Raw genomic sequence first — 17,322 nt, 5'->3', positions numbered from 1 at the left:
ATTATTGAAATAGTTGCGTAGCTAGTTTACAAGCATTTCAAATCAGTAAGAATTAACAATTTCTGCTATAAAATGTACAGAGTAATTCTCTAAAACTTTGTCCAATGAGGCTATCTTCATGTCTTCATGACATGAAGTTAAGTCATGCTTAACTTCTTCAGTTGGTGATTGTCTGCTTTGCATAAAGTACTTACAAAATTTATTGGACTAGGGAGGCAGAATATGTAATTGTTCATGACTAGCATAACAGCACAGTGATTATGGTACTTAGCTAGGAGGAAGGATTCTCTTAAGGGAGCAGGGGTGGGTGGTGGTGGTGGTAGAGTGAAGGCACAAATTCCTCTTTGCTGTAAGTGACAAATATGACACTCGTAAAGCAGTAGAAGTAAACATGCTTGGCACCTGAGAGGTAATTTTTGGAAAAAGCGATTATCACAGGTAGTGCATGCTCACGGAAATTAATGGAGAACCTTTTTCCATATATGAAATATTGTCAATAAAAAATCTGCTCAAGATTTCCATGCAAGGCCAAGGAAGCTTTTTGGAAAATATACCACAAACTTCCACATGTCAAAATATGTTATATATTTCACTTAAGACTCAAATTTTGGGGAAAAAGATGCAAAAGACATAATATTCTAGAAATCCTACCTCTAACTGTGAGCAAGCTTCTCTATATCTTTAATATGATTTTTCTTCATTTTCAATTTACATAATGGAGAGTGATAAAAATGAGCTTATTTGTGTGCCACATTGATCTTAGAACCAAATGAATTTCTTTTATGATAAGGACCATTTGAGAGATAAACGTTCTATGTTACTGGGTGAAATAGAAAGTAAGTATGGAAATTATTTCTCCTTAATATGTATCTTCTATATTTTTAAATTAAGGTAGGCAATATGTATAGGTTCCTTTCTAATTACTCCTGTAATGCCTAAATTTATGTTTAAATTAGACACTTGCAGTGTACAACAAATACATTCTTAACCATTTATGTGCTATTTTCATACATCTCTAATCCATGGTATGCATTTGTTTGCTACAATGTGATTGTAAGAGTCTTTTCTCTGCCAGGATGCTAAAATAAATTTTTGAAAATTTAATGATTCGTGTTGTCAAGGTTTACTTCCAAGATCATGCTAGCAGCTTCCCTGTAGAAACACCTTTTCTTAAAAAAAAGAAGAGAATGAGTATCCAAGTCACTATTGTGTCACATCCAGTGAATAACATTAGAAAAAATTAAAAATTTATTATCTATTTAGTAAACAACAATAGGGAAAGAAAGGGGTAGGATGTTGCAAGTAGGGGATAGAGATTTAAATTAGGTGCTTCAAATTAGAATGAAAACATTACTGAATTATCTTCTGGTGCTTTAGCATTTTCAAACTGTTATGTTAATTTTTTTTACACAAGGAAAAATGACTGAAGTTAAATATTTTTCACCTGTGTAGGCTAAACTTTCAGAATAAATGCCCTAGGTGAGCAGTTCTGCAGTTATTTAAAACTATTGCTATGTATCTTACAAATTAAATTTACGAAGCTTCCAGCTCAGTCTGTCTCAGAACTTAGTATTTTAAGGACAGGTATAATGGGAATTTAAATGTTAGATTACCCTAAGCCAAAACTTCAAAATGGATTCCTCCTTGCAGTGTTAAGAATTCTAAGTTTTCTGCAGATATAGTGGTACAGAAAGAAATATAGTCTCTGGTGGTGTGGATGATCAGGGAAGCAGACATTTAGTATGCAGTGCCTGACTTGGAGTCTAGTAGCTATGGATATAAGTGCAGAGAGCTGATTTCCATGTTCCCAGCCTGTTTATACATTTTACATGAAAAGTTTTTCATTTAATTATTGAAGTAACTGGAAGAAAACATAATTCACCTCTCCCATTTCTGATCAGCTTTACAGAACACTTTTAGCAGAAAGGCATACCTGTTCTTGCAGGCTTGGGAATTTGTTGAACTTTGCTGCAGACTAAAAGACTTTGAACTACTTCAAATGGAAAGAAAAAGACCATAATTCTACCCAAAGCAGGATACCTTGATGGCTCTGGCATTCTTGTGGAAGAGGTGGGTTTGCATGTTTCCAGTAACAACATGAGAAAAAAAACCCATCTCTGCTCCTAGAAAGGGGGAGAGCCCTGTATTCAGATTAATAATTACTATGTTGAGACAATGCCATGTATTGATCTTGCCAATTGGAGATTAGTAACATGACAATTCTCTCCATTTGCTCTTAATAGAAGGAATCACAATTTCCTAGAGAAATTGCAGAGAGTCAGTGCTTCCAGCATAAGAGAAACAATCCACAAAGCTTTCCTTAGAGCTCTTTTCTTCACTACCAGTCCTGGACTCATTTCTTCTTTCTCTCAATTTATACTCTCCTTCTTTAATAAGACCCTGAGATCTCACAATTTACTTGAAACAACAACCTGATGCTTGTTTCTGCTTGAGGTTTCAAGCATTTAAGTCAGAAGCTGCAGCAGCAAGAAAGTTTATGAAATTGAGTTCAGCAGGGGTTTTGGGCCAGCATGACTGGATTTAGGGCCTGGAAACCTACCTGAGACCATTTTCACACCTATTTACTATTTTGGCACTGAAAATGTTTCCCTTAGATAATATATATAAAAGATGGCTAGCTCTAAAACAAATGGAGCAAAAATTCCCTATGTTTTCTTAATAATAAGTTATTAGGGCAGACATTATTGTTATATGAGTGGATATTAACTCTTGGACCTACTTTATGACATTCAGCCTTCTATCTCTAAATTTCTTTTTTCTATTATAGCTTCTGACATTACAAGATAGGTAAAATTTTATATATAAAATCACTGAATTAATCAATGTTCATTACTATGAAAGGGAATGAAAAAATTTATTGATCTCTGTATTAAAGAATAGCATGAAAAGAGCATGACTGAAAGTATGCTGAAATAATTTTAAATTAATTTTGAATCCTGACATTACAGAATATTTTTTTCTGAAATTCAAAACACTTCTGGAATAAACTGCTATCAGATCCTTCTCCCTTTGTTCTTTAGATTTCTATGTGCTATCTTTTACCTGGCAGATGTGTGTGTATACACTCATAAGTGAGGAATAGGAGAAATGAGTTGAAGGAGGTTGATTTAAAGCTGCAATCAATTAATCTGTTGCTAGGGAACTGTCAGCTGCCCACTCACAGAATAGCAGTCAGCTGGCTGGAGTTAGGAGCACATAAAATGGAAGTACAAAACACTACAGTTCTCTCTGTTATAATTTTTTTAAAAAATATTTCATTAATGCTGCTTTTATGAAGGAAAAAGGAAGGAAAGTTTGATAGCTAAGGTCAAAATGTCATGCATATTTCACTCTTAGTTGAGATGCTTAATTAGCTGACTGCAGGAGTTATGGTTTGTGTTTGGCTGCTTTTATGTTTATCACTCAACTAATATGGAGTGGAGTGGTGCAGTATGTGGAAATACATTACAGAAGAGCTTATTTGACCACACCAGGTTAGCCTAATGTGGTCTGATTGGGGAATACTTTGAAAATCCTAGGCATTTAATGGAATGCCAGTTAATTAAAGCTTGATGAATTTCAAAGAGTGAGCTGTGGCTGGTAAAGATAAGAGATGTCCCTGCTTGATACACACAGAAGCAGAAGATTTCATTTCACTCAGAGCTTACTCAAGTGTGTGAGGGATTTCAGACTTGAAACAGAATTCCCCATCTAAAGTTCAAATGTGATTTTTGACTCTGGCAAAGAATCTCTCACTGGTGTTTCAGGCTTGTTTTCTTGTTCTGGAAGAAAAGGCCTTGTTTTGAAAAGACTTTCATAGTATTTTTGAAACTTTTAGGGAAATGTTAACATAGAACCTGCATTTTCTTACTAATGATAGTTTCCATTTTAATTCTTTAAACATACTTTTTCTGTAATTGGTGTTCATGGTTTTCAACAGTAATGGTAAAGACTAAAGCGAAGCACCATTAAATTTTTTCCTATAACTGTCTTGGTGCTTTCATGGTCATGTGAGGCAGAATACGCTGATCCTGAAAAATGTTCTTGCGTGGCTTCTACTGGCAGAGGATAAAAAGCTAGACCAAACTTTGAAATTTTCTACTAGTCTCACCATTTATGTTCTTGCTTCCATTTCTACATATGTTGATATATGGGAGAGGCAAAAAGTAGCAAAAGATAAGATAGAGGACTTGGCTTTGGTCATTCAATTATCCAACTACCTGTGGTCCTCTCCCTGTCAGCTGTAGGAAGCCCAGGTATTTAAAGCTCTGTGTCTGCACTGTTAATGCTTAATTCACATTTATAAATTAGAAATCATAAATATTGTCATGTGTGTTCAGCAGGAATTAACCAACTTAAATGTGAACCACCAGCCTGTGACCACTGTGTATGCCTTATAAAATACATCTTTTGATGATTACCTGTAAGTATCTGTGACATACAACACAAAATGGCTATATATAATTGTTTTCCAGTGTATATAAATAAGAGGTTTCAGAATGAAAAGCAAAAAGAAATAATTTTGGGACATACCAGAACTGTCTATGCCTCTTAATTTTCTAAACAGAAAGAGTTACCTCTGTTATAGGAATAAAGATTGCATAATTTTGTTTATTTTTCTTTATTTACTTGCTATTTGTGGTGGTAGAACTCCATGTTGTGGAAGCAGTTGAAAAATATCTTCTCTAACTGATCAGAGAGCTGAGACAATCATTCAGCATCACTAATAGCTGATCATGACTCCCCATAACTGTGTCTCCATCCCTGTTCATGGCTTACCCTGCTCTTGACAAGATAGCACTGCTGAAATCAGGTTCCTAAGTGCAGTAATACACCGTGGCGCTGCTGCTGCAATGAAGATAAAAGGCAAGTGCACTCATCTTGTGGCCTCAGGTCTCTTGCTTTGCTGGTGTGGTGTTCTGTGTGTGTTTTCTGGGTGGAGACAGGCACAAACCAGGGCAGAGAGTGCAGGAATGGTATTGCAGCTGCTCAACTCCATCGCAATGCGTGGCTTCACTGAGGAAGAAGGGAACAAATTTGTCACTGTGCCAGAGCAGGCTAGACACTGCATTGCAACTGCATTTCTGAAACACTTTATTTTACTTAAGGCTTTGAACTTTAGGTAATAATCAGTTTGTGCTCTATGTAACTGTCTGTTCTGCTTCTGCCTTAGGTTGCTGGAAACCAGCTGAGATGAAGTACAGTGACTGGGTACACCCACTATTGCAGAATACAGAACAAGAATAAAGTTTTTACCTGGAAGTTATTGCTTATACAGTTTGTGGATCTTTGAAACAGTTGCAGTCTTGTAAATTTAATATGTCACCTCCAGTCCACAGAACAGGTAAAGTTTTGAAATTTCAGGGTTAAATATTAATTTAAGGTATTCATAATGTATTTAATATGCAGATTTATAAAGTTAGGATAGTGTGCAATTTGACATTTAAAATTCATCTTAGAATAAAGGTTGCTGGAATGATGACCTCTGTATGGGCTTTTTTTTTGTGCCACCTATGTATTGTTTGTACCTCTTGCAGCTAGGTTTTCATGAAATGTCATGGGGTATGCAAATGACTAGTAATAATATTTTATTGATTTCTCATATTCAGGTAATTTTTATTCCATGCTTCAGCTCCATGTAATAAAAATTTATTGTAGGCAAAAAAGATTAATATTAATCACAAGCTAATCTGAGTTTTATTTTATATTCTGGTAAAGTATTTTTAATGAGAAATTTGGATGTTAGATCCACATATTCACTAGAGAAAATGTCTTTTAAGGGGTGACTAAGAGGAAGCCCACAAATATGAAGGATTTTTTGTGCACAGTATTGGAGTCAGATGAGAGACCAATTATTTTATGATAGAGATTGTCTTAGAAGGACTTTAGTTACTAAATATTAGAATGCTTGTGTGTGAATCAGCCTCCTGCTGCAGACTTGACATGTTCCTGGTACTGGGTTTATATGAACACTGTTACCAACAGGTCAGGGGAGGTGATTCTTCCCCTCAGGATTGGTGGGATTGCACATGAAGTGCTGTGTTCAGCAGTAGGCACAAGTTGAAATACAGAAAATCCTGTTTTAATCTAAGAAACAACTTTTTAATTCTGAAGGTAGTCAAAGACTTGAACAGTTTGATGAAAAAGGAGTTGGAGTCTTCCAACATCTCTAGAAATATTTGAAAACTGACTGGCTGTGCTCCTGAGCAGCCAGCTGTAATTGATCCTGTTCTGAACAGGGAACTAAGACTTGAGGATCTCCAGAAGTCACTTCCAACCTTAGTGATTCTTTGGAAATAATTAAGACCACAATTGAGTTACTGATCACATAAAGAATCTTTTTTTTTTTGGTTGCATACCAAGGGAAAGTTTAAATGCACCATCTTTTCCTATTCAGTTGAACTGAATTTTCATTGTCGCTATTAAATGCAATTAATGCTGGGAAGCATTATGAAGAATTAGAGTTTTCCAAAATGTTGGCTTTCTTTTCCAATATTGCACAGGTTATAAGGCAAGTACTCCCCAGATACATGAATAGCTGCAAACACCAACTTCATTGCTATAGGAAAATAACTTGTATAGCAAGGAGGCTAAAATTAATGTTGACAGGCATATTGGTAGAACCCTTATCTGCAGTGATGCTTGTGTAGTTGTTTTCCTACTTCTATCCCTTTTTTTTTCATAGGATTATTTTACTTGGATAATGTCTAGAATCTGACCCTTCTTTGCACATCAACATTCCTCAATGGACTCAATTACTTTCACTACTATCAAATATTGGAGAAGATTTGTTATTAAGTGACAGTTGCAACAACCAGTTTGATGAAATAGGAAGTTCAAAGGTGCTCAGGAAGCAGCTGCATCACAGTATTTTTAGAAAGACTGGAACTTGTATAATTCCCCAAGCTGCTACAAAATAACTTCTGAACAAAATAAATAAGAGTATTATTGAAAATCTGGGGATCTGCAAACTTTGAGGGCTACAGGGATTTCATGGTACCTGAATATGAATGCTGAATCACTTATGTATCTATTCAAAATCACTGACTTGGGAACTTATACAACATGATGGAATGCAATTATCAATCACCTTCTACATCCAGTATAATGTACTGCATTTATTATTTTATGGCATTACAGAGTAACTGATGCTTTTAGCTCTATCAGCAAATTCTCAGTTGGCTGCAACATAAAAATATCAAGGTATCTGCAAACGAATTTTTTAATATTATGTTGAATCTACAGTTCTGACAGAGAAAATTAAATATTAAATATTTTTTAAAGTATAGGAGTAAGCACTGAACAAGTTTGTTTGAAGAACAGTTCAACTGATAATGGTTTCTTTTTATAGATCTGAATATTTTCTATCCTCACTGCTGTAATGCTAATATTTGTGGACAAGAGGTGTAATAAGGCAGTTAATATTGAGTTGTGTACATGCTAAATGACTGGCAAACACGTTCACACTACTTGACCAGGCAACTGATGTCGTGTGTAATATCAGAATTCTGTCAGTCTTTTTCTGTGTGAAAGCATTAATTTGATCCTCTTCCTTCCTAGTCATAGAATTTTCAAGAAAACTTGCGGGAACATAATTGTTTTTGAGAATATATTGTGCCTTTAAATTGGTCAGATGGGATAAAAATTGAATAATATGAAGTTTTGAGCAGAAGATGGAAAGAGACACTATGGTCTCAAAATGCTTTTTTTTTTTTTTTGGAAACAGAGTAAAATAAGCATTTTCTGACAGTGTATGTGTAATTGTCTTCTGTGTAGCAATTTTAATGTTGAGGTATGTACAGTTTTAAAACTACAAAATAGAACTATTAGACTGAAATTCTTGAACTGCAAAACACTAAATTCCATTTTCTCTAAAGCATTATGGCATATTTTTCATGGCTAGCAAAAGCCTTATATGTGTGAAGGAGAAAGCCTAACCCAAACCAGTAGTGATAATTTTTTTTGGCCCCTGTATTTGAAAGAGAACAGAAATTAAACTTCTGAGTGAAAGGAAAAATTATTCACAATATTCTTGACTCCTTAAGATTTCATATGAGAAATGGTTACTAAAAACTCCAGTTCTGAAAGTGGGCAGCTGACAAATAAATTTGTTTATCTGTTTGGTATTTGAGTAATTTATCTGGATTACTATGCTGACTGATGAAATGGTAAAAAAACATCCCAGCATCCCAAACGTCAGAAAAGTCTCCTGAAATGGTGAACAGTAAAATACCAGCTTAAAGTTGTGTTGTTTACTAGTACCTGTCAATTTAATACCTAAACTCTTAAAATAAAAAAAAGGCAAGAAAAGACAAGCAGGACAGGTAGATGCGTTTTCTTCTCTCTTGTTAAAAAAATGTGTTGCTGGAAGGACATGTGATAGTTGCAAACATTTCCAGTGTTGATTGTTAGAAAATGCGGCAAAAAACCTTTGAACAAGGTACCTTATTTGTGTTCTAATGTGCCTCCAGGGTCTCCCAAATTATGTTTTTGATCCTTAATGTCCGTGTAGTGTCCGTGAAGAGCCCACATAGGCATATAGGAAACCAAAATAAATTAGTATTTTTGAATATGAAGAAATAAAAAAAGTTCTGCGAAAACTGTTCTAATCCTTAAATGAACACTGGGATGAAAAACTGGGGCACACAGTTTTGCAGTGGTGGGGGTGGTGGCTGAACTGGGACTTTAAATAAGGTTTGTCTTCAATATAATGCAATTGTTCTTATTGAGCATCGTTCAAATGATGTTTTTTTCCTCTGGCTGTAGTCAGTCTTTCCTCACAATCTGGAAAAGCTTTGTTTAGAAATCATCTCAATCTTCATCTAAGTTTGTAAGCCACTGCTCTCAAACACACTGTATAACAAAGGGTGGGTTTTTAGTGGCAACTGCTAAAATTAGTTTTGATAACACATTTGCACTGAAATAATTGCTGAGACTTCAGTTGTGAACTGTGCTGATTGTCTTCATGTAAATATACTTTAGAATTTGGACTTTTCATTAAAAATAGAAAAATAGATGAACAGTTCACCTTACCTATTATTTAAGGAAAAGTGGCAAGGTTTAGGGTTTTTAAAAGAAAAATGAAAAGTTTGAGTACTAGTATATTCAATAGATTAAATAAACATATTACAAATTTGAGATCAAGCAAAAGAAGTTAAATATCAAATATTGCTAATTTTTTGCATTGAATACATCAGTAACTATATGTTCTACTGTGAAACTACAGTAGAGCAGAAGAATGTGTGTGTCTTATCACAACTAAAAATTAGTTTAAATACAGAAAATAAATAAAACCTAGTGAATATGTGAAGTTTATATTAGTATTCCACGATGTTTTGTCTCTCTATAAATGGCATGATTATATGTTGAAGAAAAGATATCTTAAATTTATTAATTGAAGAATATATACAGTTGTAAATTTTCTTTCTCTTTAATGTTTTGTGTGAAGAGCAACAAAAATGTAAGAGAGGACAATTTGGTATAATTTTAATGTATTTGCATCTTGCATCACCATAATTTTGCCCTGTCAGTACTAAGAATTTTATTATGTTGACCCATTTATTATTGCTGATGCATATATCTTGTACCTTTATGAGTTCATCAATGAAAACATCAACGAGATAAGTGAAAAAATAGAATAACAAAAATGTACAAGAGAGAGTGATTCATGTGCAAAAATGCTCAGGACATTCTGGGATCCCAGAACAAAGAACAATGTGGGATGGCTCCTGTGGTCTTTGCGAGGGTCCCCAGGACGAGGGAAGAAATGAGAGTCAGACTCCATGTTCTCAGAAGGCTGATTTGTTATTTTATGATATTATATTACATTAAAAGAATACTATGCTAAAACCTTACTAAAGAAATAGAAAGGATACAGACAGAAGGCTTAACAAGAATTATAACGAAAACTTGTGACTGATTCCTCAGAGTCCGACGCAGTGATTGGTCATTAAGTAAAATTGTGTGATTAGTCATTGAGTAAAAACAATTCACATGCTGGATGAACAATCTCCAAGCCACATTCCAAAGCAGCAAAACAGAGAGAAACTGAGGCTTCTCAGCTTCCCAGGAGAAAATCCTGAGCAAAGAGGATTTTTCAGAAAATATGACAGTGACAGGCTCCCCCACTTTGCCCCATTTATTCAACCAGAAAGAACAATTTTGGAAGGGAGATACAGAGATTACCTTCCTGCCAACACAGGCAATGACTTGAGGTTGTATTAAATAATATTAGGGTCCCTGAGAGTTCAAAAAATTAACCCAGTCCTGGCTGGAATCAATACAGACAAAAAGGCAAAATCATAGTTTCCTATGCAAAGCTTCTTATGAAATGTACGCATGTGCTAAAGTCCATTTCATTTCCTCCTTGCTTCAGAGAGGCTATGCCACTGCTTCTGCCTTTGAGGAATAAGAATTACAGCTGTCAGTCCTGACTGAGGTGAAAAATATCCTTGCCAAAGAATAAAATTTTCAAAATGCTTCACACCTTTCCTAGAATCTGAAAGACTTTTTTGAGCAGCTGAACAGTTTCTGTGTTGGTAGCAGGTACTGCATAATGAATTATTAAAACTTGATGCTGAATGAATTCATCCACATACACAACTTTAAGAAATTTTCAGTGTTAGTAGCTGCAGTAATGATGGAATCTAGCAGTTACAGAGCTTCCACTTTGAAAGTGATAACAAAGATGCCTGTGGTTTTTCTCCAAATGTATGAGCTTGCTGTTATGCTTCTTTTAATGACAGCAGAACATTAACCACCCTGCTTCAACAAACTGCACTCCCTCTTTGGCTGATGGACACAAAAAGGCAGAAAAAAGCCTATTATGTGTAATCTACTCTATTTTTAATGGAAAAAAAATTCTATACCAACTAGAAGAAAAGAACTTCAACCACATTGGGTGTTTTTAGTAAGGGATTATTTGTAAACTATTATTCCACGCCTCCTCTTCTTCCAAGTAACTATTGACCAGGAATTGAATATTCTTGGAATGTAATATGGCAGGAATGTATTATGGCAAGGCTAGCTGAACTCTGGAGGCATCACAGACAGGTGACATGGTAATTCTTGAATGATGGTGTGTGTTTTATTAAGATTTATTTGTGGTGGAATTATAATGAATGCTGCACACAATTACACATGGGTGTGGTGCACTGATACTTCTCATTTCCTGAACAAAAATGGGTAAAATATTGTATTTGAGCTTCATGTTTCCTAACAGGATATGAAGGCGTATTAATTTCTTGTATCTGTTGCAGCATTTTCTTGCAAGCTAGTGCTCAAGAGTATGCCAACACTGGTGCAGTTATAAGAATTTCTCACATTGGAAGCTGATGGCTTATTCTAAAGCATTGATTACCAGGCCTGTTGCTCTAGGCTATGAACCCAAAGAGAAGAGAAGGAATATAAGTAATTAAATTGTAACTGGAGACATTTAAAAAGTGCTGCATAAAAAGAGTCATCTTAGTAATCTGACTGTCAAATGAGAAGGAATGCAGTTTCCAGTGTAAAGCCTAGGGATAAAGAAATAGAAATATAAATGACAAAAAATTTTTACTGGTAGCACTGGAGGTTAAAGTGTGTTTGGTACATGTGCTTGATTATTTACATTTGTTTATTACAGTATTTTAAATTAGGATAAGAGAAGAACCACTGACCAGTGAAATACCCCAAAATTTTGGGATTATGGCAGAGATACACTTCCTATTATAGTGTAGAAACGTTTCCGGCTTTATTAACTTATAAAGTACATTAAAAAGTGCACCCCTGAAAAGTTTTAATATGAAGCTTGTAAGCAGGCTTACAAAAAGGCATAATTATACCATCACTAACAAATCCATTGTAGTTCAGTGTGTGTCTTTTCAACAAAAATATCATACAAACCTCCCATGTAACTTAATACATGTGTGACTTGAAGAGCTGAGATATGGCAGTCCTTATAATACAGAAATTATTCCAACTGGCTACAGGTGTCTGCATAAAATGCATTTCACACAGGGGAGGTTTGCATACAGACCTTAAATGACCAAAACACCCGCGTGGATTCCTTCTTCAGTTAAAGCAGCTGTTCACATCTCATCTACCATGGCCCTTATGGCTGTCCATAGAAGGGGGATATTATACACACTCATATTTCACTTTGTACATAGGTAACCCCCCAAAAGACTACCACTGAATCATACTTGGCAGAACTTTCCACATGCTCATCTGTTGTTCTGGCTAGCCAAAGATTGTGCAGATTTGGGTTAGCGCTGCAGGGGTGTGGAGGAAGGCATTATTTTGGTTTGGCCAGAGTTCTATTGTGAAAGTCTTTAACCAACATAAATAGAAATACGCAAAGCACAACACAAGTAGCTCTGACAGTGCAACTGACTGCTAGGATTCATTGTTCTAATTAGACAGAAATATGTAAACTTGGAAGGTAAAACAGGCATATACATTTCTACAAACAGGGAATTTAAGAAACATTATAATGAAATGTTAAGGCTCAATTTTAATTTAGTTTCTACTGTGGGTAAGGCAAGACACATTTCTTTTGATTCACTAATGTAAACTACACACAAGACCAAAATGAAAATATTATTACTAGTGGCAAAAAAAAAAAAAAAAAAAAAAAAAAAAAAAAAAAAAAAAAAAAAAAGGTTTTCTTGGTTTTTGAAGTGTTTGAACTACTTGGGAATTCTTGGGAATTTTTTTAGGGAAGTAGCTGGTTTATTGTTTACAACTTCTCTCTAGATGTATGCTGAAGTTCATGCACTAACAAGCCACATATACTTTTAGATTGTCCAATAAAGGAATTAATTCTGTGCGTGGAACATTATAAACTGCAGTTTTAATTGAAATTTCAATGGAAAAGGAAGATGATGAATTAAACTGCTATGACTTACACAGGTTTATTTTTTCAATACCATTAGAAAGTCTCTCTCTCTCAAAAAAAAAAAAAAATTAGCTGAGGTCCCTTATTCCTAAATTCTCTGAGAAGCAGGGGATTTGGCCATGCAATTTCATTATTCTGAGGGTTGAGTGACTAAATCCAATTCAACTCTAAGAAATTAACTCTGCTACATTGATTTATCATCATCTCTGTCTATTAGTCAATTCTAAACCCCTAGACCTTGTGACAAATAAAGTATTCCAGTAAGTGCAGCATTTTAAATTCCATTAAATTGCATTCTGCTTTTTAAACTCAATTATCATGAAATCAATTGTAAAAATTCTTCCTACTAAGAAGTACGAAGAAAATCATAGTTCTAACTTACAGCAAATGCAAGAGTTTAATGCTGCTTTATGACTTATGGTATTTTGCTTCATCTACTTAAACCGGGGTGAAAGATTCTTAAGGTCAGCTAAAGTACTCTAAGCATAGCGTGTATTGAAATGAACAGATTTAGAAACAGTTTCCATTGTAATTTAAACAGTTGGTCTTGTAAAACATATGAGGCTTTGCAATACTTGATAAATACAAACTATGGGAGAAATAGCATGGTGCAAGAGAAGCCTGTGAAATCTTGGTTGTCTGTGGTTGAAGATTGAATTGCAGAAAGGAACTCTGGAAACGGAGGAACTAGGATCCTGTTTCTAGCTGAATTTTTTGGGTGTATTTTCTTATGCAAGATTCTACAAAGTGGTGTGTACTTAATGCTTAACCCTTGTTGACGTCTCCCACAGAAAAATTGTATTCCATGGGAACCTCTGGTGGTTTATTCATGATGAAGCAACGAGGACACTTCATATTACAACCCGTGCTTCAATGATTCACAGTTTTGTTAATTTCTAGAGTATATTAGAAAAATAAAGTACTGCATTGGAATGAGTCACAGTGGAAAGGAAACCCCACTGTAACCACCTGTAAGTAATATATTTAAATGTTTCATTAGATGGTTGATACATGAGCAGAAAGAAAAAGATTGCCTAATAAAAATCATGCATACTCAGAAAAATTGCAGAAGACTCAAACTAGAGACAGAGAGATGTTTCTCCTCTCAAAATAAAATGTACCCTCAGTGTATTTATGACTATCATCAGTAAATAATGTACTTTTTTGTGGCAGGGAGTCACTAGACCATTACTAAGAGTGCCTCCTGTACTTTTCTGTAGAGGAAATTAACATAACTGAAACTTCAACCAACTAAACCCAGAATAATTTGAAATAACATAGCTTGAGATTGACTGAGGTGGTGTTTTTCTAGGAGCCTGACAGCTCAGGTATATCTACCTTGCCACAGAATAAACTATTTATTACTGCCAGCCTAAAAACTCTGTGTTAATTTTCCTTTTGATGACTCTTGTCCAAGGCATTTTATGATCAATATGTCAATATTCTTTCTGCACTGTGGCACTTATAAAACTCAGATATTTTGTTAAATTTCCCATTGGGGAAGTTGAGAACTGAAGAAAGTGTGTGTATCTCTAGGCTTTGTCATAATCCTTAGCTTCAAAAAACTTAAGAACTTTGAAACCTCTATCAAATATTCCTTTTGCACCTTTACAACTCTTTGCATCGCAAATGATGATCTGAAAAGGGCCAGTCATTAAACAAAATTATTTCTTTTTTTGTGAAAGCTTCTTCATTCTCTTTTAAATTTTTTGGGGTTTTTGCTAAATTAAAGGGCAGAGAGAAGTTCTGTGACCACAGCTGAGAAAGGTGTGACCTTGCTGATTTTGCTCTGTGTTTTCAAGTCTGCCATATGAATCAAATGCCCTCATCATTCTAAATCTGCACTTGTTATAAGCTTCCAACATGATGATATTGTAAAAAATGGTGTTAGTTACACTCTTCTTACTATACTCTCTCCAAAAGAAAGCTCTTCCTTATACCTCTAGGCTTTTTTGCAGTCTGCGTGCTTTGCTTGCTCCTTGAATGGATTTCTGAGCATTTGATTGAGTGAAATAGACACTCCATGCCTCTTGAATAGAGTCAGAGAAAGTCCTCTGCAAATTTCCCAACTTACATGAAAGCTAAGATAGCTAAATTATTATCTCTTTTGTTGATTTTCTTTTCTTTGAGGGGTTCCTTTTGAGACTATACTCTTTAGTTTAAATCCTTTGAATATTCCATCACAGCTTTTGGGAATGAATTGGTATTGTAGGCCATATTTTTAACAGGGAACACTTCTTCTAATTTGACCTATATATGAGTGTCATAAATTGAGCATTATTTAGGTATGTGTGTTCATTTAAGCCCCTTCATACACTCCCATTTTCTTTGTAAGCAGTTGGTTAGAGACCACTTGATTCCACAGGATGGAAATGTATAACTGTACAGTATTTTGAATATGAACTGTCAGGTTTATTGAAACATTTGTTTCTAATGTCAATGAACATGTAATTCAGAAAAGACCAATGAAAAATATTTACTATAACCCTATAACCTAAATTATATTTATTTATTGATCCTGAAATAATCCCTATTTATGACAGTACTGCATATGTATTTTCTTTACCATATATAATTTTCTTTGCCATTCTCTAGAGCACTGGAAAATTCACTGTTTTCCAATATATTTTAAAATTATTCTAATGCCTTAATTTATTAGGTTTTTGAAACATCTGAGTATGTGACTAAGGATTTAACTCAAAGTCACCAGTAAGCAACTACTTATTTTAGTCTTGGTGTTATTAATTGATTTTAATATAAATTAGGTGTCAAAAGTTCCTTGAAGATCTGGAAGTAAACAACTTGTTTCTAATTCTGCAAAGACTAGAGTGAAGTAATCTGTCTGTATACATGAGTTTGATAATTAAATGTTTCTAGGAATTCGGTCTGTAGTAATTAAAGATTTGGCTATAAAATTCTGGAGCATTTGATCAAGAACTCATGGAGGATGTTGGTGGTAAAACTGAGAAAATAATTCTTGATACAGTTCATCCTTTCATCTGCCAGAATAACTAAAAATTCTCCCAGTTCTCTCACAGGGTATTTATTCTTTGCACACTCCAGATATTGGTTATTTGAACTGGGATGAACAAAACAGTCAAAGAAAAATTTTACTCTATATTCAGAAGAACAGTCCCATTTTTCATGGAGATTTGCAGAATACTGTACAGACTAAAATTTACAAGTTTACTTAAAAAATGAATGTATGTAAGCTACTATGTAAAGAAGAATCAGAACCAGTAGTGTTTTCAGCAATGTATATCTTTCAGTCTGGTAAAATGGATACTTAGGTTATTTCATCCATTTATAAAATTAAACTGAGAGTAAGCTGCATTTGACAGTTCATCAGTGATCTTCATCTTCCTCTTGCTTCACAAGATTTGGTGCCTTACTAAATTAATTTTAACAAAAATAGTTTTTATTCATTCCTTGCATAGAATGAGATAGCTTATGAAATTTGTTCTAGATTTGTTTAAATTTAAATTGGCATTTTCTCTAGCAAGCTTTTCTTTCTTAAAGGAGTACAGGTTCAGAAAATACTTGTCAAGTAACTGAACTCAGTCAGCTGTTAATGAAGAATCTTTTCAAAAACTTGTTGAGCTCCCCTGACTGTGAGATCACTTTAGGAAAAATTAAGCATTTGCTTCCACAGACTGTTACAGAATCCCACTGGTCTCATGTATAGCTATCAACTTCTGATTTTCTCAAGGTTCCTTTATACATTTTCTCACGGACACCTCACACAAAGTTTGTCCAAAACATAATTTGGTTTAAATGACGTGTTTTCAACCAGTTACTCTTTGCAATATGGATGAAAATGAATTTGTTCAACTTCACTATTGAGCATTGATCTGAAAAAAGTAAAAAAAAAGGAAAAAATGACAAATCCCTTTAAGTTAGCATTCTTGAGACACACTTTTATGAAAATAGGGCTGCACTGATGAACACTTCTTGATACTAAGTCCAGAATTTTAAATCTTTGAAAACTCAAAACCAGGAGATCAGAGAGAGCCTTTGGAGTTTGATGATGGTTCTGTGCTGCCCTGATTGAAGGGATCCTGGAAATGCCAATGGAGGCACCTGTCCAGGGGAGGATGCTGGCCAGACCAGCTCTTACTGACACTTCTGACAGATACCTGTGCTAAGCAGAGGCCCCTTGCAGGGAGCACAGGAGATAAGATAAACAGTCTTGTGGGTTGTAAAGGAAATGAGATAAATAAGTGGCCATTATAAATGAAATGTTGAACCGACTTGGAAGCTTTAACTTAGACTCTCAAACCAACAAGTACTTACATATTGTGCCTTTTTTTTCCCCAGTTGTTTGCATTCATCTCAATATACCTTTTGTTTTTGATGGTGTTTTTGCTTCTCTTAAGTCTCCCCAAGGGAATATAGCCATATAATAACATATACCACAGTAAAATGCACTACCATCTTAAATTATG

The sequence above is a fragment of the Motacilla alba genome, chromosome 5 (assembly GCF_015832195.1).
Source record: "Motacilla alba alba isolate MOTALB_02 chromosome 5, Motacilla_alba_V1.0_pri, whole genome shotgun sequence".
Taxonomy (NCBI): Eukaryota; Metazoa; Chordata; class Aves; order Passeriformes; family Motacillidae; genus Motacilla; species Motacilla alba.
The sequence above is the reverse complement of the archived record's forward strand: the minus strand, read 5'-3'. Positions refer to the sequence as shown.